Source organism: Oryctolagus cuniculus, chromosome 3 (assembly GCF_964237555.1).
Source record: "Oryctolagus cuniculus chromosome 3, mOryCun1.1, whole genome shotgun sequence".
NCBI lineage: Eukaryota > Metazoa > Chordata > Mammalia > Lagomorpha > Leporidae > Oryctolagus > Oryctolagus cuniculus.
The window spans coordinates 66,493,699-66,520,530 of record NC_091434.1 but is presented as its reverse complement, the minus strand read 5'-3'; the positions used below and the strand labels follow the sequence as shown (position 1 = coordinate 66,520,530).

Here is a 26,832-nt window from a genome sequence, read left to right as displayed (position 1 = left end):
AGGCAAAGACTTCCTCATCTCAAGTTCAAGCTGCCCAACCCCTTCCTCTCTGCTGCCGTTTATGTCAGTAAAGAGAAGGAAAGGGGGGAAAAAGAGGGCAGAAATAAAAAAACAAACTCAAGAATTAATAAAGACCTGACAAATCATTTTAATATGATATACAAGGCAAAACAAACGAGTTTTGTGAGATGGAAAGTCCACTGAACACAGCCACCTTCTGCCCACAGCCTTGCGGCCCATGTTTTTATGCGCAGCATTTCTGCATTTTCTGATGCCGCTGAACACCCCACATACATCTGCAAACACAAGCTGATCTATCCCATTTCAGATTTATGCTAATCAGCAACAACGAGGGGAGGCTTCGCTGAACTCCATAAAATAAGTTATTTCATGAACATCTGAAGTTTTGTGTATTTAAAAGGCACCGAAGTTTTAAACAAGGAAGCAAGAGCTTCTGAGAATTTCATTTTCACCATAATGGCTCAATGTTTGTTCCTCTAACAACGTGCGGTTAGCAGCTATGCACTGGTCCATACACACAAACCCAGAGCAATTTCTTCCCATTAGAGAAACAGTTAAAGACATGTCAAGAAAAGAGAATCGGTTAGGTATTTTAGGGTGACTACAAAAGGTTTCCTGGAGAAAAAAATAAGCACTGACCTGAGTTGTTTTAGTCCGCTGAAAAAGAGGAGTTCTCAAGTTCCCCTGCTGTCTTCTAGTCAGTTTCCTGTAACTGCTGCACGTGACATCACACTTCCTCACTGCACCTTCTTCCACTGCCTCTCAGCCTGGTCACAGGCATGTGATAAGATCGGCTCGCTGCTCGCTCCACATGGGGTAACCCCATGGTTACAGCAATGACCGTCTCTGTGGGGGTCCCCCAGCTTGTCCAGGGTGCTCCCTGGGCGCAGGTAAAGAAACAGGCCAGGGGGAGTAAGGGCTGGGCCCCCAGCATCTCTTGACTCCACAGGGAGGGAGGGATGGCAGGGACAGTCTTCAGCCCCAGGCCCCTCATGCTGGGGTTGCGGGGTGCCGCTGAGCAGGGGCAGCACCCTGTGGTGAAGCCTGGAGCCTGGGTGCTCTCCGGCCAACCCCCAAGAGCTGCTGAGGAGGGGCCCTGGTGGGTGTGGCCTCCAGGATGTCCCCACACTCTTTTCTAGGGGAGCACCACATTGAAGAAGCACACCCAGGTCTCGGTCAGGGTTCTGGATCCTACTGCTGTCTTAGCCACTCAACCTGAATTTCCTGGCCAGTCTCAAGTTGGCACGGCGTCTATTTAGTCCTGCTGTCAGGCAGTGTGCACTCAGCCTTGATTCAGAAAACAAAGCCGCATCCCAGCTGAACAACTGACAAATGCTTCCCGCACCTCCCCCCCCCCCAAACCACCAGCCTCCAAAATACACCAATTCTTGGTTTCCCCTGCAAGCACTGGCATTGTCTTTCTGGGGGCAGGAGGGGCGGGGATGAGCCCTGGGCAAGGGGGGCTCCAAGGATGACCCCGAAACAGCCCCCTGGAGAATGCCCAGATTTGCCTCTCTCTGCCCTGGACAGGGGAGACCAGGAGGCACCTGGGGCAGGGTCAAGGCAAGAGCCTGAGGCGCCATTTCTAGCTTTCTGGTTGCTGTCTTCCTCTTTCCAGTGCCCGCAGCGCTCAGAAAGGTCCAGGCAGACCGTAATTTGTGGATGTAGGAAGTGGTGAGTGGGAGTAAAACCATGTCCTGGACTGAGGGAATGTCCCACAGGGCGGCCGGCATGACTCGGCGCACAAACCCCAGAGCTGTTTCTGTGTGGCTGCTCTGACAGCACTCTCTTTAAAAACCGCTTTCCAAGGGATTTGGTTGTGTCTTTGAGAAAGGTAACTGTAGGCAAGACCCACGTCTTGAAGCTATTACCCTGCAATTCCCCAGGGAAGTTTTCCGTAGGGGACGCCCCACGGAAGAAAAGCAGCCCCAGGAGCCAGGGTCGGGGACCCACCGCTGACTGCACCGCTGGCTCTGAAAACACCCAGAACTGTCACCACCCTGCCAGTGATGGCAGGCTTTCTGATGGAGCCGCACTTTTAGGTTAGCCGGTGAGGCCAGGACGCCTGTCCACGCTACAGACACGGCAAAGCTGCCATCTTGGAGTCAGAAATCACAAAGAACTTGGGAAAAAACAAAATACTACACAGATGAAAAATAATAATGATTCCATTTGAAGGTATCTGGAAGTGTCCCACTCTGGGTTAAACTGCCAGTTCCATTTTTCAACAAAGATTATGTATGTTCTGCTTAAGCTGTGCTCTCATGGGCATTTTTAAAAGTCTGAACAAACAGTTTATCATTTCTCTTTAAAAATCCCTAACAGGCCTTCTCTCTGTGAATTTTTCCTTCTGCCTAGACACATACACATTTTTAACAGACTATGTTTTTCATGACAGCTGTAGATTCTCAGAAAAAATGAACGGACGGTAGGGAGAGTTCTCATACCTCCTACGCTCAGTCTCTAGACATTAACATATTAGGATCAGGATGAAATATAAATTATAATTAATAAACCAACAGGGATGCACCATTAAGTAAAGCCCGTGGTTTACTCAACTTCCTGAGTTCGCATCTGATGTCCTTTTCCTGTTCCACATGACATTCAGTCACCACGCTCCTCAGGCTAACCCTGGCTGTGTCAGCTCCTCAGACTTTCCTGGTTTCCCATGACCCTTGCAGCTTCGAGGTGCATCGTGCAGGGACTGTGCAGAACGTGCCACGCCTGGGATGTGTCTCACGGTGAGACTGGGATGAAGGAGCATTTGGAGGGGCACCACACACAGGTAAGGCACCATTTTACTCTGATCACGTGCACACACATCAAAAAACGAGACTTAGTACTGTCTGCGCTGGCCTTGACGGCCTGGCTGCGGTAGTGTCCGTCAGGTCTCTCCACCCTGAAGGTGTCCCCCACCTCCCCACCTGCCCATGCAGTGGCTGTGGAAGGAAGTCCTGGGGGATGCAGCACCTGTGAACTACTTGGAATCCCTCTGCATGGGCAATCTATCTCCTCTCCACATTTATGAAATCATTCATTCATCTGACTGTATCACTACAGCCTCATGGATATTTATTTGATACTCTTGGCTATAACTCTACTTCTTTTCTTGCTCAAATTGTTTCAGCTATGGCTACTCGGAACTCCTTCCATTGGAGCCTGTGTTCCTTTGACATATCTCTATCAATGTTTTTAAAAATAAAGTTCTATTTATTTAATCTGAAAGGCAGGGTGACACACACATACACATATACAAATGTATCTTTCACATATACACAAACACACACACACACACAGATATATCTTTCATCTGCTGTTTCACTCCCCTAAAGCCCACAATAGCCAAGGTTAGACCAGGCCAAAGCCAGGAGCCCAGGACTCCATCTTGACCTCTCATGTGGGTAGCAGGGCCCCAAGCACTTGGGTCCTCTTCCACTGCTTTCCCAGGCACATGAGCTGACAGCTGAATCCAAAACAGAGCAGCTGGAAACTGAACTGGTGTTCACATGGGGTACCAGCGTCATAGGCAGCAGCTTAACCCACTGCGTCACAATGCTCGCCTTGTTAATATGTCTTTTTCCCCTTCCTAACCTGTCTTTAATTTAATGGTGCACCTTACAAGTTTGATAGCATCTTGGGAATGGTGGAAGTAGATCAATTAATCCATTTTTTCAACCAGTAGACATCTTTCTTCACCAATTTTCCCCCCTACTGAACCAACATTTTTGTTGAAGTGGTACGACGTGTAGCATCTATAGGCTTTGCTTTAAAATCTCAAGATTTTTACCTACTCCTAGACAAACTGTAACTTTGCTGCAACCACAGATTCTCAGCAAGCCCTAATACAGATGCACAAAGGGAAATGTTAAGTTGTTTGCTGGGCTTACTACCCGAGTCCTTTTGTATTTGCTGCATCGCTTTCCCAAGATGTCAGGAGTCCCGTGTGGTGCCAGGGGAGCCGATGCCGAAGCTGGAGCAGGGCCAGGCGGAGCAGCTTCGGTCTGGGAGCCGCTGCCTGGTCAGCCAGCAGGGGGCAGGACTCCGTGTTTCTGCTTTCCCCCTCTGAGGTCAGGAACTGCTCTCCAGCTAACAATCCCCTGCTCTTTTCCTTTTAATGGACAGAGACTAATTCACCCATTCACCAATGTGGCGTATTTCACAAATGGGCTCGGATGAAAAGCCCCATCTTTTCATCCAGGTAGGGAGGACCTGGCTACTGTGAAACTATTTCTTGTCCCCATTCTCGTGTAACATGAACCAAGAGGTTCACAGTGCCCGAATCATCTCTCCAGCACCCTGAAGGGACAACAGAGAAACTGCACTGGCTTCATCTCAGCACTCACTCACCAGGCTCAGCGCCCAGCACACAGACTTGCATTTAATTTGCATTAGCAACCTAGGAAGTAAGTGCTGTGATCTCTCCTCTACAAAGAAACCAAGCTTGCGTGGGGAGTCAGCTAACCTTTTCGGGGTCCCTTGGTAAATCTGAAGCAGACTTGCAAGCTGAGCTGTGTCTGATCAGACTCTGGGAGCCCTAGTGCTACTCTTTGAGATGGGTGGATTTACCACGGGTAACTCATATATGGGCACTCTACTGCCTCACTTGTACTCTCCAGTTATTTTCTGCATGCATTTTTCATCCCAACCAAAGCTAAGGCGCAGGAGGGCAGGGACTGTGCTGTTTATCCCACACCTCCACCTTCCAGCCCCATTCCGGCAGCTGTCCTGGGAAACCTGCCTGGCTGCCAACTCCAGTTTTCTTGCAACTCACGAGCTCTGCTTTATCTTTATTACTTCCTTCCCTTTACTTTGTTTTCTTCTATTAGTTTTTCAGGTTATGATCGAATTTATTTTAAGCCCTTTTAAATAAAAGCTTTAATTTTGTCTAAACCCATACACTTGGATGTGTTGCATTCTCATTGTTAATTTTAAAATAGACTATAGGAAATCTGATTTCCCTTGTGACCCAAGAATTCATATAAAAAGATCCTATTTTAATTTTCAAGTGCTTAGAGAGGGGTGGGGGCAGGATCCATCTTGTTAATTTTTTTCTTTTATTTATCTGAAAGGCAATAAGATACACAGAGATCGAAGGACAGAGATCTCCCACCCACCAGTTCACTCTCCAAATGCCTGCACAGCTGGGGCTGGGCCAGGACCAAGCCAGAAGCCTGGAACTCCATCCAAGTCTCACATACGAACAGCAGGGACCCAAGTATTTCAGTCATCACCTACTACCTCCCATGTGCACCAATCTGGATCCGAAATGGAGCCAGGCTTTGAGCAGAGGGATTCTGATAGTAAATATGGGCATCCCCAAGGGTGTCAACTACTGCATCAAATATCAGTCCCCCTTGTCTGAGGCTTCAATGGCATCCTAGCCAGAGAAGCTAGGCAAGAAATAAGGGATATCCAAATTGGAAAAGAGGAAGTCAAATTGTGCTTAAGGACAGCTGTCGTGAGCTGTCAGTGCATTTCCTGTCCCCTCACTCGCAGACACTAAGAATCACCACCCGCTGAAGAATCCATCCTAGAATCAGGTGAGACACCCCCCCCCCCCCCATGAACGTAAGCACATCCTCTGCAGAATCCAGCAGCTCAACCAGGAAAAGAATGCCGCCAGACAGGAGGACAGACATCTGAGGGTCCTCGTGCCTGACTGAGGAGTCACAGTAATAAACAAGAATCCACAACCCGTTTTTTTTTTTCTTTTCTAAAAATAAGTCGATGGTCATTTTTTAAAAGCTTTGATATTGCAGGATGGATGGGAGAAAGCCGGCCATAAAATAAGGGCTCTGTGTGGATTTTTACGTGTGTGTCTCTGTTTCTGTGGGGGTGAGGGGGGTGGAGAATATGGAGTTAACATTTAAGTTCCATATTTCATTGGTCAGAGAATGCTGGCATGTAGGGCACACGGGATGGGGATAAAGACACAGCAACTGATTAAAGAGCTGTTAGTACCTCTGTTTACTGAACCAAAATCCTGGTGTGTACCACAAAGAAGTGGTAAATACCTAAAAAGCATGTTTCTGCTTCTATATAACATTTTTCAATTTAGCCTCATAAATATATGTAAAATTTGCTTTTACTTCTGTTTGCTTGTTTTTTGAAAGAGAGAGAGAGAATGAATGAATGAATATGAATGTTCTATCTACTGGTTCACTCCCAAATGGCCTCAATAGACAGCGCTGAGCCAGGCCAAAGCCTGGAGACCTGAACGCCATCCAGGTCTCTCACATGGGTACAAGGGCTCAGGCACTTGGGCCGTCTTCTACTGCCTTCCCAGGTGCTTTAGCAGGGAGCTGGATTGGAAGCTGAGTAGCTGGGACTCCAACCTGCACTCTGATATTAGATGCCCACACAAGAAGTAGTGGCTTAACCCACTGTGCCACAACACCAGCCTCATAAATATAACTTTTAATCACTCTCATATTACAAATGACGAGATTAAGTTTCAGGAGTTGGTAGGATGTGTAAGTAAGTCATAGACCTGAGATGCAGACCTGAAGTTTCTGACTACAAGTCCTCTATCATTTCCAATACACACCAAACCTGCCTCCTTGTTGCGTTTCTGAGAGACATTCAGACCCATGCGCACATGTGGGGGTCATGCAGGGAGTCACACAGTGAGGGATGTCCCCAGGGGTCACTGCTCTAGATTTTAAGTTGGACAGTCCAGCCAGACCCCAGAGCAGCTGTTCCTACACTGTTTCTGGGGGATATATGGGCATGATGTCATGCAGAGGCACTTCTCATCAGAAGCCATGCAAAAAGACACCACACACCACGGCTCTGAGCTCTGGGAGCAGCTAAGGGGAAACTGAAAGGTCAAGAAAGTTCTCTTGCTGGTGTACTACAACTGGTACATTGTCTATGCTACTGTAATGTCATCTAAGCCAGAATCGCCAAGTCCTCTGACAGTTGCCCTCAAAGCCACAGCCCTACCTAGAGGCGTCATTCTTTGGCATTCTACAGGGCCCGATGCCAACAAGCTAACTCCTTTTCAGTGTCACACAATTGAATTACAAATAACCAGGCCCTTCATTCAGCTTTACTGTAGATCAAAACACTGAAAGAAAATGCCAAGTTCCCTTCTTCACAAAAAGACTGGTTTAGGGACAGATAAGCTTTGCTGTTCAAGGATAAGTTTTAGGAAGTCTCATCAACACAGAGCTCCAGAGGAAGCAGAGAGACAGCACCGGGAACCAAGGGGCCCTCATCCTTTGGCTGCTTGTTTCCTTTAGGTTGGACAGAAAACATACTAGTAATACAAGGCAAGGCAAGGCCAGGTCAGCAATTCAGAAGTGTGCAGCTGGTGCTGCGCCTCAATAGGCTAATCCTTCACCTTGCGGCGCCGGCACACCGGGTTCTAGTCCCGGTCGGGGCACCGGATTCTGTCCCGGTTGCCCCTCTTCCAGGCCAGCTCTCTGCTGTGGCCAGGGAGTGCAGTGGAGGATGGCCCAAGTCCTTGGGCCCTGCACCCCATGGGAGACCAGGAGAAGCACCTGGCTCCTGCCATCGGATCAGTGCAGTGCGCCGGCCGCAGCGCGCCAGCTGCAGCGCGCCGGCCGCGGCAGCCATTGGAGGGTGAACCAATGGCAAAGGAAGACCTTTCTCTCTGTCTCTCTCTCTCACTGTCCACTCTGCCTGTCAAAAAAAAAAGTGTGCCTATGGTGTTGGGGGAATCCTAATGTTCAGGAGAACCTGATTATGCAGATTTGTGGCTCCAGTTCAGAATTGGGGGTTCTCTCCCTCACACACACAAAATGGTACCAAAACAAAATACCTAATTCTCTATTTGCACAGTCTTCCTGTGCAGGTGCTCCTACCCTTTATTCAATACTTGAAGAGCAGAATTGGTCAATAAGCTCCTATCATTTCCAAAAGGAAGCACTGTGGAAACGAACTGCCTGGGCTCTAAAGTCAGATCCATTACTTACCAGCTGCAGTGAATTGCTTAATTCCTTTGGGGCTTCTGTTTGTCAACATGCGATACTTTTCTGAGTATTAAGTGTGATGCTGCATCAAAAGAGCTTAGCCTGTGCAGTACCTAAGTGGTGGCTGCTGTTACTAAGTGGATTTTATTCTCAGGAAATTCAGTATTAGACTTCCTCACAGGAAAAGCAGTCAGAGTGAAGCACAGAACTCCATTTCCGAGGGTGCTCTGCAGGCAGGCAGTGTAGGACATTAGGAAGCTGCAGGCCATGCCATGGAGGCACAGTCCAGCCAGGAACAGGGCAGGAAGTCTTCAAGGACATTGGGGCCTGGAGGGGGCTCCACTGCGACCTTCCTACATTTGGAAGAGCGGAAAGTGTTAACACCTGATCAAAAACAAGGAATTAGACAGCAAATGAGTCACATCTCTGTAATTTAAAAAAAAAAAATGAAGAAAGCGTCACAGCTAGTGAGAACTACGTGGCTAAGAGATGTTGACAGCAGTCATCCGTGCAGGTGCGGGATTGGTCGCTCACAGAATCCTGGCGAATCTGTGTGGGTGGAGTGTAAAGCCCGGAATCCGCACCCTTCAGAACCACCTGGATGAACAAGGCATGGGTCCCCACAGGGCTCCTGGTAGTCAAACGTCTTTTCTTTGAACGAGACTCCCGAAGAATCTGACCGGGGGGTCTGAGCATTTACTCAGCGTACTTAGGAGTGCGGGTCACATCCAGCTGAGCAACGTCAAGCCCAGCCACATGTGTTTATCACGGCTTTTCTGGACTGTGATTTGGATTTGGAAGTGGTTGCAGACGGGCTGAATTACATGATTCTGCAGAGGAAGCAAACTTCAAAACAGACACAGCTCCCAAGGTCTTATTAATCAGTAATAGTCAAAATGGGCCGGGAAACCCTTCTCTGTGTACATCAGCACCTATTATTTTCTTTGCCTTCAATCAACTTCTGTAACTAAAGTTGGTCCTCTAGGTGGTGCCTAAAATAAAACAAGGGTGCAGTTTACTAAGTGATGGCTGCATACCTCTCAAATACAGTACTGAAAGCAACACGATGCCCACCAACTACCCCTGAGGACAAATTTATACATCTCTGTGTCTAACATGGGGGTGCTCACTGAAATATGCTTCCTGAACACTCCGTATGGACTGCACAGGTGCCCTGTGGAGAATTCCTAACAGGGATAGAAGTGGAGGTGGAACAGCACTGAATGAAACATTACAATAATTTAGTTACCTTTACTTCCCTTACGACTGTGACAGTCATCAAAGTGTGCTGAGATTTCTAGTAACTAGATTTTATAAGTGTGAAACCTTGGGGCTGGCACCATGGTTAATCCTCCGCCTGTGGTGCCAGCATCCCATATGGGTGCTGGTTCGAGTCCCTGTTGCTCCTCTTCCAATGCAGCTTTCTGCTGTAGCCTGGGAAAGCAGTAGAAGATGGCCCAAGTTCTTGGGCCCCTGCACCTGCCTGGGAGACCAGGAAGAAGCACTTGGCTCCTGGCTTCAGATTCGCGCAGCTCCAGCAATTGTGGCCATTTGGGGAGTGAACCACTGGAAGGAAGACCTCTCTCTCTCTCCCTCTCATTGTGTGAAACTCTACCTCTCAAATAAATAAACAAAATCTTTTTTTTTTTTTTTAAAGTGTGAAACCTTATCAGTAAGGAGTACGCAGGGGCAGATAGGTTGTGACCAGGGCAGGCGTTTAGCGCCACGGTTAAGCCACTGCTTGGGAAGTCTGCATCCCATACTGGAATGTCTCTAGGCAAGTCCAGGCTCTGCTTCTGTTTTCAGCTTCCCGCTAATATGCACCCTAGCAGGCAGCAGCTAGTTAGGTCCTTGTCACCCACAAGGGAAACCCAGCTCCCAGACATCTGGGGAACAAACCAGTGATTGGGATCTTTCAACCTCTCTCTGCAACCCCCCTTCCTCCTCCCTCTCAAATGAAATAATTATTTATTTATTAATTGTGGGGGCTGGTGCTGTGGCACAGCGGGTTAAAGCCCTGGCCTGCAGCGCAAGCATCCCATATGGACATCGGTTCAAGTCCCAGTTGCTCTACTTCCAATTCAGCTCCCTGCTAATGCACCTGGAAAAGCAGTGGAAGGTGGCTCGAATCCTTGGGCCCCTGCACCCCACATAAGAGACCTGGAAGAAGCTCCTGGCTTTGGATTGGCTCAACTCCAGCTGTTGTGAACATGTGGGGAGTAAACCAATGGATGGAAGACCTCTCTCTCTACCTCTCTCTGTAACTCTTTTAAATAAATAAAATAAATCTTAAAAAAAAAAGTTGTGACCAAATACAGTGTGTTACAGAATGTATAACTGGATGTATGAATTTAGCATTTGAAAAAAGGCACCTGACCTGATCAAACACAGGATTTAAGGTTACAAAAAACAAAATCAAGTTATCCTTAATGATAAACTGCCTCAATTGATCCAAGAAAAAAATCCAAGAATGCCCAAGCAGTCAAGGGACTGACACGCCAGGGTTTGCATTTCTCATCTGTACAGCTGGCGTAACAACACATTTGACTTACACAAATCCAAGTCTTCATGCTGAAGAAACACCTTGATGGTAAGGACTCCACTTTAGAGCACCCCCCTCGGTGAGACTCTGGTCCGAAACTAACTATGGTCTAAAACTCAAAACAATAATAGTACACTGCATCCTGCTTAGCAAAACAGAAACGCCCTAGCATGGTCGCTCAAGCTTAAAACAGATAGCCTGCACCTGGATTAATGTTAAGATTGTAATTCGTCTGTCCCACCTATGATTTAGGTCGGTACCTGGACTAAGGTCAAGACTATAATTGGTGTTATCAAGATTGTAAATGATATTAGTTTCACATACGCCTTAGGTCAGCCTGACCCTAGTAACCATGTATTCCCCCGCCCCTCCTTGTGGTTTTTGCCTTCATAAACCCTGCTGCTTTGAGCTTCAGGGTCAAGAATTCTTTAGGGCATGGTGCTCCTCTGTTTGCACTGGCTCAGGCACAACAATGCCCGAGAGAGAACGGGGGAGGTAATACACAGCGATGGCCTCTTCATGTACCATTCTGCACAGCGTGTGCACCCTTGGAAAGCCTGGACAGGGGAGGCACCCACAGCAGCTTCCCTTCATGGCTCTCAGTGCTGTCACCACCGTTGAGAATCACATACTTTAGGGGCCGGCATTGTGGTACAGTGAGTAAAGCCACCACCTACAATGCCAGTTTCCCATAGGGATGCCGGTTCGTGTCCCAGCTGCTCCACTTCCCATCCAGCTCCCTGTTCACAGCCCAGGAAAAGCAGCAGAAGGTGGCTTAAGTGCTTGGGCCCCTGCCACCCCCACACGGGAGACCTGGAGACTTCTCACATGCTAAGGCCCATAAATGGCAGCCAGCTGTTTCATCTGTGTACTGTACACATCTGTGTGCACATATAAGCACATGAGCACACACACTCTATCTCACACACACACACACACACACACACACACACTTCCTGAGCATTACAATGTTTTGACATCTTAATAGAAACTTTCTCGCTGGGAGAGACTGCTCCTCCTACAGCAGTTCCCAGAGGCAGCAAGGGCCCGGCCAGGACCAGGCTCTAACACTTCAACTAACCACCCCTGAGCCAGGTCTCTCAGGCCCATGCATCCCAGGAGGCAGTATTCCTCGGCCTTGACCGTCCCAGGGATGCATCAGCCAGGGCCCACCCCAAGAGTTCAGGACCCATTTACGTTTTGAAACTGGCTAATCCTAAACTGCCCTGCCCTGCCTTTCCTAAGGAAAGCTCAACGAAGGCGCTGATGGAAACATCCCTTGCTCCCGGCCTCTGCCTCTTGGTCACCCTGGAGTCTCCCCACATGGCCCTCCCTGCCTGGCGCGCTGTGCCTCCCGTCTCTAGGACGTGGGAGTAGAGAACGTGTGTTTACCTGAGCCTCTCCTGTGTCTCTTCTCAGGGCCGCACTGGGCTGGTAGAGAAATGAAATAAATAAATACAAGAATACAAAACAACAAAAAGAGTGATGGAGAGTCATTCCCAGTAGATGTGCGCTCTCCATCTCACCCCTGACTGGAAATTGAGCTTCACTGAATGTCCGGCCCGGGTGGGTCTGTGTCTCCCCGAGGCTCCCCCTGGCCCAACAACAGCAGCCCAGGCCAAGTTACAGCACACCCTTCCCTCCAGGCAGCTCTCGGCTCAGCTCTCCTGAAGTGCAGGTCAGTTTTAGGTTCTGCTGGCACTGAGAGCAGTCAGCTCCTCGGGGTCAGGGTCCAATCTCGGCCTTGGCTCAGGAGGTGGCCTCTGCCTCCCAGACCCTCCCAGGTAAAGCCAGCCCCTCTCTCCACCGCACAGTCCACTTACACGCTCTTGCCAGTGCTGCCTCCTTGGGGCTGGGACCAGCGATGGCAGCCTGCAGGTGCTTCTGCATGTGGGCAGGATCGCGGCCTCCTTGCCTCCCAGCAACTAGTTCACCCAGTTTCTCAAGGGTGCACTCTGGGTGTGCACGGAGTGTTAGAGCTTCCAAACCAAGCCTGCGACTGGGAGTGGATTAACCTCTGCAGCAGCTTCCAGTGCCGGGCAGACACGCACAGAAAGCCTCTTTGTCCCCCATTCTGCAAGCTCCTGTCTCTGGAGGCTTCCTGAACCTTCTACCTTCACTGAACCAAAGGCCATTGTGACTGCTCTTCTCCAAAGTGATGATTCCCTTACACTTCTCAGTGTTCCTATTAATGGTAAGAGCACAGCTCCTGACAACATTCTTTAACACAGAGACAGGTATCCGAACAAGACAAAGTCTTTGGCAGAGGGAAAGCGCCCGTCTATCCAGTCACACCTGTGCTGGGGGCATTTCTGGGTTCTGCGTGCCCAGGCTCACTTCAGCAGCTGGGGCTGTGAGGAATGCGCACGCTGGCACCCCCCACCCCGAGAACCTGCGTGATCATGGCATAGCCTGCATAACACCAACACCGAGCCGATGTCCACACACACTGAGGACAAGTGAGTGACCCACAGGGAGCTGGCTTTCTACTTTGCTCGCTAAAGGAACAACAGGAGGGAAGAAGAGATTTCTCCACACAGCCACTCAGGAGGTCTGCCTGTGACCTGCCATACCCCGGCTTTTAACTTCTGACTCCACGACCCCAGAAACAAGGCTCCCAACCAGCTCCAAAGGGAAGGCCTAAGGCTGTCACCAGTTCAGTGTTTCAGAGCACCAGCCACCTCAGCCCTGGCGGCTTGAACTTCCTGTGTGTGCTCCAATGACTTGGCAGATGCACGTGCTATGAGCATTATCTATCAACCTAAAATAATTATCAGGGCTGGCGCTGTGGTGTAACAGGTAAAGCCTCTGCCTGTGGCGCTGGCAACCCTTACGGTCCACAGTTCAAGTCCCAGCTGCTCCACTTCCGATCCAGCTTCCTGCTGGTGGGCCTGGGAAAGCAGTGGAAGATGGGCCCCTGCACCCATGTGGGAGACCTGAAGGAAGCCCCTGGCTCCGGATGGGCCCAGCTCCAGCCACTGCGGCTATATGAGGAGTGAACCAGTGGATGCAAGATCTCTCGAGCCGGCGCCGTGGCTCAATAGGCTAATCCTCCACCTTGCGGCGCCGGCACACCGGGTTCTAGTCCCGGTTGGGGTGCCGGATTCTGTCCCGGTTGCCCCTCTTCCAGGCCAGCTCTCTGCTATGGCCAGGGAGTGCAGTGGAGGATGGCCCAGGTGCTTGGGCCCTGCACCCCATGGGAGACCAGGAAAAGCACCTGGCTCCTGGCTCCTGCCAGGATCAGCGCGGTGCGCCGGCTGCAGCGGCGGCCATTGGAGGGTGAACCAACGGCAAAAAGGAAGACCTTTCTCTCTGTCTCTCTCTCTCACTGTCCACTCTGCCTGTCAAAAAAAAAAAAAAAAAAAAAAAAAAAAAAAGATCTCTCTCTCTCTAACTCTTTAAAATAAATAAATCTTTTTTAAAATTATCACATTAAAAAATTATCACATTGTACCAACAGGATTACTGCTTTTCAAAAAGAGCACATGGGGGAAGGCTGACTGATAGGCATCAGGCGTAGCCAGTTGGGAAGAAGAAGGTCTGGCTCCTTTTGCACATTAGGTGACTATAGATAATGTATGGTATACTTCTCAATAAAAATAACCAAAAGGCAGGATTTGGGGTGTTTTTCAACATAAAGAAATGTTAAATATTTGAAGAAAGAAATATATTTACAACATTTTAATCACATAATGCAGACAAGTACTGAAACATCACATAGTGACCTATAATTTGTACAATTTTTATATATTTAATTTTTAAAAAATATTTAAAAGTCATAGAATGCTTTTTGATGCATTATTTAATGTCTCATCACTGAGGAAAGCCATTGTCTCTACATGAGAAGTGATGACATCGAGCTGCTGCTGAATGAAATGCAGCAGGAACACTCGCCCCACCCCCAAGCAAGCTGTAAAACGGCATAAGAGCTTGGCTGTGCTGCCTTTCACCCTGGACCCAGTTCAGTAAATATCTGTTCAGTGATTGATTGTCCACCCCATGTTGATCCTATATTGGAAAAAAATTAGCAGTAATAATGTATGTGTTAACAGGACCAGGTGCTGTTCACTGTCAAGGTCTTATAAACACAGTGATGTGTTATGCCATCACTAGCCAAGGTATAAAGCCAGACAACCTTGTTGGATGAATGTTCTGGTTATCTATTGCTGCATAACATATGATCTCCAAACTCAGCTGCATAAAATCGGCATTTCATTTTCCCCCTGGATCCTGTCAGTCAAGAATTCAGAAATGGCACAGTGGAGACAGAAAATCTCTGTTCCATAACAGCTGTGGTTTCAGGTGGAATCACTTCACCAGCCAGGGGTTAGAACACTTGGGCTTCCTCGTTTATATGTCTGACACGGGGCAGGGAGGCTGAAGAATGGGTTCAGCCAAGACCATAACCACAGCACCACCATCGAGCCTCCTGGGAATGTGGTTGGACTTCTCACGTGGTGGCTCGTGTTCCCTATGAACAAAGCAGAAGTATTGACTCTTACGGTCCAGCCATGGAAGTCACACAGGGTCACTTCTGCCACATTCTATTGATCACCACAGGCACGGCACAACTTTTTCCCCCACCAGATTCAAGTGAAAGGGACATCGACCCATTGGGAGGAGAGTTAATATATTTATGGGCATGTCGTAAAACACCTGCTGTGAGACTTCAGTTTTCTGTTATCTGTTACACTAACATTTTGAACTTGAACTTTTATTGGTAACATGTGTGATCATAAAACATCAACCATAAATGGCTGAATTTTACATCAAGAGAATCAGCTTCTGAATTGTGAGGGCAGAGTCCCAGGGCAGAAGAAGGCCTAAAATGGGAGTTGGGTTAGATATTCATTTGGGATGATGACAAAGTGAACACCTGGTACAAAGTCCATAGTCATCTTGGGCCAGAATTATGCCGCCAAGGCTCTACACCCATCAGAGGCCCCAAGTTAAATTAAAGCATTTAAGGAACCAGGATACTTGGGGAGGCCGGTTAACTTCTGCAACTCCCATGAGTAAAAGCAGTCAGGATGAGCAGAAGAAAACATGGGGAACACATACCTGGGTCTTGAGGTATTCAAATTCAATTTTTAAAACACTGAATTTTCCAAAATTGGTATTTGGACTACAGCTTATGCTCTTTGATTTAGATTAGGTGTGGGTATTTCCTAGATTTATGGCTTTTTTCCCTCCTAGTTCTTGTGGCCTATTTTGTGCTTCTGTACAAGACTGGAAAAATAAACATTCAAATATAATTCAACAGCTAATAATAAACATTTATTGAGACCCTACTGGGTTCTAGGCACTGAGCTAAGCAATTGACAATTACATTTTATTTTATGTTCAAGAGTCCTTTGGGATGGATATTCTTGGACCCATTTTACAAATAAGGAAACTGAGCTTCAAGGAGGTTAAATTAACCTGACAAAGGTCACAAAGCCAATAAATGGCAGAGACAGGATTCACACAGGGATCTGATTACAATGTGAATGCTCTTTTTTGGCATTTTATTTTTCTTTTTTAAGATTTATTTATTTATTTGAAAGGCAGAGTTAGAGGCAGAGGCAGTGAGAGAGAAAGAGAGAGAGACAGACACACACAGAGAGGTGTCTTCCATTCACTGTTTCACTCCCCAAATGGCAACAATGGCAGGAGCTAGGCTGATCCAAAGCCAGGAGCCTGGAACTTCTTCTGGGTCTCCCACATGGGCACAGGGGCCCAAGGACTTGGGCCATCTTCCTCTGCTTTCCCAGGTCATAGCAGAGAGCTGGATTGGAAGTGGAGCAACCAGGACTTGAACAGCGCCCATGTGGGATGCTGGCACTGCAGGCGGTGGCTTTACCTGCTAGGCCACAGTGCTGGCCCTCAATGTGTATGCTCTTAACCTCTGCATGTTGTATAGGGTGCTCTGGAAACATGCGGCTGTCCTAAGGTGGAGGCCAACAGGCAGAGGTGTGCCTTCGCCAGCACTTCTCTGGGTGGGTATAACCCATCCAGCCACTCTAATTTTGAGACAGAAATAGAAGCTGACCTGAGGCAGTGAATGTGCAGGGACAGTAACTCTTACTCAGGAATCCTGGAATTCTGAGAATGATTAAGGAACAGAGTTCACTGTACTGCCGACTCCTGACTCCTGACAAAATCCTTGCATTTATCTGAGGAGGGATCTCGAGTCTTAGCCTTCTAGAAGATGAGCAGGGCCCGCAGCACTGATAGAGTATCATCCACTAGGGACCCACGCTGTGGCGCAGTAAGTTAGGCCTCTGCCTGTGGTGCCAGCACCCCATATGGTCACTGGTTTGAGTCCTGGTTGCTCCACTTCTGATCCAGTTCCCTGCTGATGGCCTGGGAAAGCAGTGGAAGATGGCCCAAGTGCTTGGATCCCTGCTACCCACATGGGAGACCCAGAAGAAGCTCTAGGCTCCTGGCTTTGGATTGGCCTAGCTCCAGCCATTGTAGTCATTTGGGGAGAGAATCAGAGGATGGAAGACCCCTCCCCCACCTCTGTCTGTAACTCTGCCTCTCAAATAAATAAATAAAATCTCTTAAAAAAAAAAAGAAAAACCACCAGCCAGGTGCCATCACACACTCTGAGAAGACACAGGTGCAGAGGCCTGGGAGCCGGGCCTTTCTGTGCTCCGGTCTCTCGAGGCAGACGAGTGTGACTCTGCCTGTCATGAATGTGGTTTGCAGAAGATCCCCGGCCTCAGGCTGCACCCTAACAATCCTCCATTTCCTTGAAGAGAAAATTCAAACAGGGCTCTCATACATCAAACATGTGGCAGAGGCAGTTTTTAACCATTTAAATTATTTATCCATCAGTGTTTAATGCTTTGTATCATGCCCCCATGCATAATTTATCAGGCCATTTATGTTGATTAAAAATTGATCATGGAGACGTGTTCTGTCTCCATTCTCTGAGGCTACAGATATTTCCATGTCGGGTCACTCGGGAATGGACAACCAAGTATCCTGATGGATTCCTTTGTCATTTTACTTTACTGTGCATGTCCTTTTCTCTTCTCAAGAGTCCTTTGCTCCCACAAAAGGACTCAAATTTCTAGTCTCGTTCCCTTTTCCACCTAACAAAGCTCACCTGAAAGGCCCTTTCCTACTCAGGGAGGCCTTCAGGGAAAAGGGCTTATTTCACTTTTCTAATATTTAGAATAGAAACACATAAAGGAGCACAAAAGAACAAGAGTCCAGGGGCCGGCGCTGTGGTGTAGAGGGTTAATCCTCTGCCTGCAGCGCTGGCATCCCATACGGGTGCCAGTTTAACTCCTGGCGGCTCCACTTCCTATCCTGCTCCCTGCTAATGTGCCTTGGAAAGCAGTGGAGGATGGCCCAACCCCTGCAGACATTCAATCTCAAAGTCGTATGTTAACAGTTACTGGATTAACGCTAATGGTTGATTGATTGAAATGGAGGCTTGATCCAATTATGGCATCTGGAGGCAGTGCCTTTGGGAAGCAATTGGATTGGATTAGGTTACTAGGGTGCATGATCCGATCATGAGAGGATTATAAGGAGAGACCACTTGTGGGGTACATGAAGAGTGTGCTCCCTGCATCTCTGCTTCCTGGCTCACTGTGATGGTTTTCCACACACACTCCGCCATTGCCAACTTCCATCACATGCCAGACTAATGGAGTTGCCTGGCCTTGGATGGTGAACCTCCAACTATAAGCCAAAAGCCAAAATCAGCATTTTTCTCTCCTACGTTAATACGCCTCTCCCACAGATAATGTAATGAAAAACTGACTAACACAGAACTCAGAAAACTTAACAACAACAAAAAAAACCAGACAATCCAGTAGAGAAGTGGGCTAAAGGTATAAATAGACATTTCTCTCTCTCTCTCTCTCTGCATACATATGGCCAAAAAATATGAATTCTCAATATCACTACCAGAAAAATGCAATTGACAATTTCAATGAGATATCATCTCTAGTTACAACAGCTATTATCAAAAAGACAAAAAATAACAAATGCTGTTGAGAAGTAGAGAAAAGGAAACCTGGATAGATTGTTATAGCTATCAAGGACAGTAGTATGAAGTTCCTCAAAAAACTAAAAATTTGATTTACTGACTATTCCACTTCTGGATTCATAACTGAAGGAAATCTGCATGTGAAAGAAATATCTGCACTCCCATGTTCACTGCAATATTATTCACAACAGGCAAGATACAGGATCGATCCAGATGTCCATCGATGGCTGGTGAATGAAGAATACATGTAAGGGTGTACATACGTGTATATATACACAGTGGAATATTATTCAGCCATACAACAGAGTGAATCCAGCAGTTAAGACGCCACATGGGATGCCTGCATCTCATACTGGAGTGCACGGACTGGGATTCCAGCTCCACTTCTGATTCCAGTTTCCTGCTAACATGCACCTCAGGAGACAGCAGGGTATAGTCCAAGTACTTGGGGCCCGGCTATTCATATTAGAAACCTGGACTGAGTTCTAGCCTTCGGACTTTGGCCTGGCTCAGCCTCATCCATGTGGAAATGTGGGGAGTGAACCAACAGATGGAAGATCTGTTTCTATCTCGCTTGCCCTTGCTCTTTTATAAAAGTAAAAATTCAAAAACTAAGAAAGAATCCTGATATCTGCAGCCAAATGGATAGAACCAGCCAGTAAGTGTAGTCAGGGCCCTGTGCTCTCTTCTCTGTCAGCCTGTGAACATGTTCTTCTGCCAACAACCTTCTCAACCAGGTATTTTCACAGGCCTTCTGGTGCTCACACCAGTACCCTCCCCTGGAATTTGGGCTGTCCCCGTGTCTCGCTTTAACCATGGAATGCAGATGTGACACGGTGCTACTTCTGCTTTTGTGATGGTAGCTGCCACGGGAGAAGCCCAGGAACTTTGCTGAGACGTGGAGAGACTGGGACGGAAGAGGTCTTGGCTGTACCTGGGAAAAGAGAAGCCCATCCCTGTACCCCAGCAGAGTCCTGCCCCAGCTCACTGGCCAGTGACGAGACTCCACACATTAACAGCACAGCTGGGTCCATTCCTGGTTGCAGCATCATGAGCAAGTAAAATGAATCATGTTTTAAGCCACTAACTTCTAGGGTGCTTTGTTACACAGCAATATTTAACTGTAATAAATGCAATCTATAAATAAAAGGATAAGGAATTATTATACAAAATAAATTTCTTGCAAAAAAGAAACCAATGATAAGAAACACTTCTAAGAACAGCAGACCCACAAGAAAACCACAACAACTGAAAGGAAACAGAGGGAGTCACCCCCACCCAGCTTCCATTTATAACACATCACATTCTTCCCATGCTGTTCTCTTTGGTTTCAAGACATTTTCCAAGGAAAAGATTTTACTGCTCTCCCTTTTAAAAAAAAAAAAAAAAGATTCCAGGTCTGACATTAAAGTAGAGAAGTCCAACTGAGGTTGTGATGTGAACACCGCACACCCACGGCCAGCACTGCGGCTCAGGTGCCCTGAGGCTCCTGGCTTAGTCGTCCTGGGTAACAACAGCTCAGTTCGGTGTGGAAAATCCATCACCACTCAAAAACCAGGCTGGCCAATTTTTATATACACGGCCTCCTGAATAGTCAGTGCAAATAAACAGCCGCCTATGCCTTTAACCCAGACAGCCAACCAGTTACACACACAGGGACACACAGACACATACAAGATACCAAGGCGCCACTGAGACTGGTGATGTACACTATTACATGACCCAGAATATGGCTATTTTTTTAAAGATTTTTTTATGTATTTTCCTTGAAAGAGTTACACACACACACACAGAGAGAGAGAGGGAGAGAGAGAGAGAGAGAGAGAGGTCTTCCATCCGATGTTTACTCCCCAGATGGCCGCAATGGCCAGAGCTGCCCCAATCTGAAGCCAGGAGCCAGGAGCTTCTTCCGGGTCTCCCACATAGGTGCAGGGGCCCAAGGACTTGGGCCATCTTCCACTGCCTTCCCAGGCCATAGCAGAGAGCTGGATCGGAAGAGGAGCAGCCAGGACTCAAACCAGCGCCCATATGGGATGCCGGTGCCACAACACCAGCCCCCCAGAATATGGCTATTTTTAAACCCCTAAACATCAGGTATTTTCATTAGCAGGTATATCTGTAGAATGAGGAGAAAGACTGCTAAATGCATTCCTTTTATTAAGATTTATTTATTTATTTGAAAGGCAGAGTTACAGAGAGGCAAAAGAAGGAAGGGAGGAAGGGAGGGAGGGAGGGAGGGAGGGGTCTTGCATCCGCTGGTTCACTCCCCAGATGACCCCAACGGCCGGAGCTGCACTGATCCAAAGCCAGGAGCTTCCTCCAGGTTTCCCACATGGGTGCAGGGACCAAGGACTTGGGTCATCCTCTGCTGACTTCCCAGGCTATAGCAGAGAGCAGGATTGGAAGCAGAGCAGCTGGGACTCGAACCAGCGCCCATTTGGGATGCCAGCATTGCAGGTGGTGGCTCTACCTGCTATGCCACAGTACCAGCCCCAACTAAATGCATTCTGGTTCAGTGGAACTTTAGATTGCTGCTTCTAATGATGGCTACTTCTTCAGAAAGAAAAAGAAAATAGGTTATTACATAAAGGGTATTGCTTAAGCACAGTGTCTGACTTTTGCACAAAGCAATTGAAAAAAACAAAATTCCAAGAATATTCTCTAACAGTTTACACTGGACTAATGGTTTGAGTTTTCTGAATGATCTCTTGTAGGTCAAATTAATCAGTGCATTTTTGGTAATACGTCATTTCTCTTTTGAAGCTAGTTCCAGTTAACAAACTTTATGTGACAGAGATGTAAAGAAGTAGACTTAGGAACGTTCTGGCAGTTCAAATGCTCTGTGTGGAGAACAGAAGGACGAGTTCCAGGGCACTCTAGGCAGGATGGTGATGTCCTGCCCACTGGTGAGGCCCTCTTAGCACGAGGCCCTCTTAACACAGTGGAGAGCAAAAGCCAGACTTGCAGAATGGGAAAGCCTGCCCTGCCCACTCCCCTCCCCAGACAACACGGGTCTTCTCTGGACAGATGGCACCTGGACTGCGCCCAGGGCCCCAGAAGCCCCAGAGAACAGAAACGCACTGGCTGTTCTCCACTGTGGAGTAAACTGCGGGGGAGGGCAGGACACACGAGCAGCAAAACAAGCCGAGCCTCAGTTTCCCCCTTCTGGGGAAGAGGAAAGGCTGGCCTAGAAGCAGAGCGCTCTGCAAGAGAAGGTGCCTTGGGGGTCCATATCCATCACCCCATTCACCTCAGACAGGAGAGAAGCAGGCGCTGGGCTTTCTGGGTAGCAGGCACAGGCACAGACGCCAGGCCAAGCTTTTCATGTGATTCTGTTCCATGGCATGTAATCCGTGCTTGCTGGGAGGGCAGATGGATGATGAGAGCAGGCAGGTAACTCCCACAAAGGGGGCAATTAGCAGCGCCAGTGGGACACAGGGTGGCGGTGAGAAGTGCACCTCTGAGGCAGGATGGCTCAAGTCCCAGGGCCTCACCCCATGGCTCAGAGATGCAGTGCAGTGGGAACATAACAGATCACACAGAAGGAAACCGTGCAGTATTCCTGCTTCCCTGAGACAAGTGAACAGCGTGAGGCATCTTGGAAAGGCGTGGCATTGTCGAAGCTGCGTTCCGTGTGCGCCTGGGTGTCTCCCAGCGCTCCCTATGGAGGACCGCAGATGGCAGCCACCCCCACCACCGCATTCAGAGAAGCTTTACTCCCACTGGGAAAAGACGAATTCTCTACACACACCCAAACTGACACTGTGGGTGCAGTAGGGAGGCTACGGGGTAAGGGTCCTGGAGACAGGACGCTGAAGTGCGGGCCCAGCCCAGCTGAGTGAGCCCTGCACGGCCACTCTGAGGCTCTCCTGGGACAACTTACATGAGACCACTGAAACAAAATCAGATAAAGGCTGTGGAACATAACAGCTAAGTTTTGTTTTGTTTGGACAGGCAGAGTGGACAGTGAGAGTGAGAGAGAGAGAGAGAGAGAGAGAGAGAGAGAGAGAGAGAGAGAGTCTTCCTTTGCCATTGGTTCACACTCCAATGGCCGCTGCAGCTGGTGCGCTGCGGCCAGCGCACTGCGCTGATCAAAAGGCAGGAGCCAGGTGCTTCTCCTGGTCTCCCATGCGGGTGCAGGGCCCAAGCACTTGGGCCTTCCTCCACTGCACTCCCGGGCCACAGCAGAGAGCTGGCCTGGAAGAGGGGCAACCGGGACAGAATCCGGCACCCCAACCGGGACTAGAACCTGGTGTGCCGGCGCCGCAAGGCGGAGGATTAGCCTATTGAGCCACGGCGCCAGTGCTAAGTCTTTTTAATAAAGAAATTTCTCAGTGAGTCAACAGGTGCTTTCAGGGGAGCCGGAGTGTTCTGTTTCCTGGAGTGGGGCCACACTGTGGCACAGCAGGTGAAGCCACGTCTGCAACGCCAGCATCCCATATGGGCTCCAGTTCATGTCGGGGAGTGAACCACACCCTGGTGTACCCAGGAGGGTCCCCACTTGCTGTCCCAGTGTGCTGCCGCCTCACCTCTCACAAGTATCCGGATGCGGATGGTAACTCCTAAAGCACTCTTTGTGCTTCTGTGGGAGAGAGAGAGAGAGAGATCCAGGGTAGAACGGGCCCCTGAGAGCTTAGCAAGGTGGTTTGGAGCTGTGAGAGATGTGGTAAGTGTCTTCATACGTTTACGTGTCTGTCCTATGTTAGTAATGTTAGACCACTGTGTGGCTACAAGGTGCTGAACCTGGACCACCATGTGGAAACCAGAGGGGGTGGAATTCTTCAACACAAGGAAATGCACCTTAAATGCTTTCTGGACCCAGGCTGCCGGGGTTCACACCCTGGCTCAGCCATTTACTAGCTCTGGGACCCTGGGCAGTTTGCCTAACCTTTTTGTGCTTCTTCACCTGTGACATAAGACTAACAGAAAGACAGCCAGGCATATGCTACGATTATTATTACCATCCTTTGGCAGGTAGTTAGAGTTCACATCTGGACCACAGGACAACCGCGCGTTCAAGCAGGGGAGGATAGCAGTGCGGCTTTCGCTGAGATTGGAGATGCTGTGTGGGACGTTACCCCACCGCAGGGAGGACTGGGGGTCCCTGCTAACGGATGGCAGCAGACGCAGTAAGAGCTTGCAGGTGGACTGCATCAGACCGCCCGCCTTGAATCCTAGCTCAGGTGCATTCCAGCTGCGGCCTGCAGTTTCTGAACCTGTTTGAGCCTCAGTTTCCCCTGCCCTAAAAGTAGGTTAACAGCTCTGCCAGTCGCATAGTCAAAAGGACTGAGAGCAATGCATGTAAAGCCCAGCACGGAACAAGTACCTGATAACGTCTTGTGACCAGGGCTCAGAATCGCTGAGGCTCAGGGCTGGCAGGCACCCAAACAGAGGCAGGAACTGACGTGAGGGGGAGGGGCTGCAACACAGCTGGGCTGTGCCATTCTTGGCTGCCGGCCTTATGCTGCAGTCCAGCTCACAGCAGCTCATGGTGGGCCCGTGCCTTCAAGTCCCAGGCAAGGTGGGTCAGTGAGTGGCCAAGCTGCAGAAGTGACCTGAACTGGGGCAGCCAGGATGGGAGGGCAGAGGGCAGCAGGCAGGTGCCAGTTGGGGTTTGAGGCCATGAGCCCAGAGCTGGGCAAAGATGGGTCTGAACCAAGATTTTATTAAAGCACAAGCCAGATCATATCACTCATCAGCTAGAACCCTGTCCAGTGAGAGTGAGGTCCCTAGGGAGCACCTGCCTTTGCCTGCCTCTCTGAGGGGCCCCTCTCCCCACTTTTGTTCTCTGGGGCAGGTCCACATTCTTCTCACCTCAGGGCCTTTGTATATGGCCTTCCCTCTGACTGACCCCTGCGTCCCCTGGATACACTAAGCCTGGCTCCTGTCGTCTGTATCTCCACTCCCGATTCACCCCCTCACACGGTTTTCCCTGACAGCCATGTCTCATGGGTGCCCCCCACCCTCTCCCTCCTCCATCCCATCACTGACCAGCTTCTCCATGGCCCTTGTCACAAGCCTGCCTAGCTAGGGAGCTACGCGTTTGCTGGCTCGCCTTCTGTGTCTCCCTCAGAGAACACAAACTCATGGACTCCGGGGCCGAGCCTTGAGCAAGCCTTTACGTCTGCTGAATGAATACACGAAGCAAACTCGGGCTGCAGAGCATTGAGGCGGCACTGGGGTGATTCCTTCAAGGAATGGGGTCAGCATTGCTGGCCAATGGATGCCTTCAAGACTGGAGGCAGGGCATGGCGCTGGCCCTGGACAGGAGGAGAAGCCCTAGAGGGAAAGAACTGAGGAAGGGACTCTTTCCTCATCTCCCAGGGAGAGCAGGGAGCCGCAGAGCACCCGCCCGCACCCCGAGTCTGTAGGGCCTGCGCTCAGTAACCCAGGGAGCAGGGCGGCTGGACCATCTCTGATCAGCGCTGTTGAGAACATGGGCACGGAGCCCTACAGAGACAGGGCCTAAAATAGACATTCCTGACTATGTAGAGTTCTATGGAGGAGGGGAAATCTATGCACAGAATTACAACCGCAGCTTCAGCCAAGTAGGGCTAATCTGAGTGTCTTGGGGCAGGCAGGCAGCCACGTGAGGCCTGGGCGGGGGGTTTCTGTCCGCCTCTTGTGTTTTAGCAAGCCCAGATTGAAGCAAACCAGAGTCATCAACACGGCCTCTCGGATGGCCTGGACCAGAAGGCACTGCCCTGGAGCCTCAGAGTCCAAACAAGCAAAGAATGTGGTCTCTGCTAAGAGACCGCTGCCCTGTCAGCTACTGTCTGATCCTGACGGACTTTTCCAGAAAGAGCTTGGGAGGGATACCGCAGGTCTCCATGAGAATCTTTAACAAGTGTTAGTGAAATGTTTATAAGAGCCCTGATTACGCAGATTTCGTTCCTAGGAAAAATCTGTTTTGCAAAAGTAAGTTTTACATTTTAACATCACCGGGGGATTAGGCAGTAGAGAAGGCCGAGAAAGACTGAAAGACAAAAAACATCTCTCTCTAAACACGTCCTTTTCAGGAATCTCCTTTCCCAAGACTTAAGGTCAGGAGTAAAACGGGTGGGAGGCTCACAGGAGGCAACAGCTGAGACTTTGGGAGCAAAGTCATGATTTAGAAAAAGTTGCTCCCCTGACCTGATGGCTCCGGTCTGCAACTGGCCGACTACTACAGACCCCGGGGCTGTTCAGGGGAGGAATGCTGAAGGCGCACCCAGCAGAGAAGGAACCAACACATCTTCCTCCTCAAAGCTCAGGGCCCATATTCCCCAATCCAACTTCACAAAGAACATCCAAGCCAGCCAGGAGCCATCTCCATTCTAACATCACAGAGAGAAAGAGTGCAATAAATGTGACAACATAGGGCCATCGCTGTGCTGTAGTGGGTAAAGCCACCATCTGCAGTGCCAGCATCCCATATGGGCACCGGTTCACGTCCCGGCTACTCCACTTCCAATCCAGCTCTCTGATGTGGCCTGGGAAGGCAGTGGAAGATGGTCCAAGTCCTTGGGCCCCTGCATCTGCATGGGAGACCCAGGGGAAGTTCCAGGCTCCTGGCTTTGAATGGGCCCAGCTCTGGCCATTGTGGCCACTTGGGGAGTGAGCCAGTGGATGGAAGACCTCTCCTTTTCTCTCTCTCTGCCTCTCTATAACTTTGCCTTTCAAATAAATAAATAAAAGAAAAAATGTGAGAACAAAACTCGGGAAGTCATGGTTCCCACAGTCCCCCAGGCTTGGAGCTTGCTGGGGAAAGACGCAGAGTGGCTTTTGGGCTCAGGGGAGAAGTAGTTAGTGCAAGACTGATTTTGTTTTTAATCAACTTTTTGCTATGAAATATCTCACACTCTCTGGCACGCCTTGACACAGCATGGGAAGGCAAATCAAGAGATGGGGAAGTGGGGCGGTAGGGAGACGCACGCAGGTTCTCTTTTTCCACTCACCACCGCCGAGCCCCCTCTGCTTCGGTGAGCCCGGCAGCACATGTGCCTCGGGGAATCTAGAAATTGCTTCCAGATGCGGGCACAGGAAAGAATGTCCTCACTGGCGGCCTCGCCTTCCTGCCAGAGAACGTTTCTTGGGCCAAAGAGAGCCACAGGGTGTTTTGATCAGAGCGAGCACCTCCACCCCCCAATTTATGGATGAGGAAACTGAGGGCCAAGGTCAGACAGGCAGTAACAGAGCTGGAGGTGGAAGCCGGAGCTCTACGGGTCCCTGCTCAAGTCCTGCACCGGCCTTCGCTCTCCTTCCTGCTTCCTCACCATTCTTCCTCCAGCCCCTTTCTCTGTCTCTCTGTCTCTCTCTCTGCGCACGCGCGCGCACACACACACACACACACACACACACAC

At 49.3% G+C, this 26,832-nt stretch overlaps 1 protein-coding gene across 2 annotated transcripts in view; it reads right to left on the bottom strand.

The window, feature by feature from the left end:
• WIPF1 (WAS/WASL interacting protein family member 1) overlaps positions 1–26,832 on the bottom strand; it is a 129,561-nt gene that overhangs the window by 83,045 nt on the left and 19,684 nt on the right. Inside the window, exon 1 of one of the 2 annotated variants that reach the window (XM_008258767.4) lies at positions 661–13,871. The exons of the other annotated variant lie outside the window; for it this stretch is intronic. The gene's annotated coding sequence lies outside the window, so the exon portion shown is untranslated. Of the gene's footprint in view, positions 1–660; positions 13,872–26,832 lie in introns of those variants that run through there. 2 annotated transcript variants of the gene reach the window in all.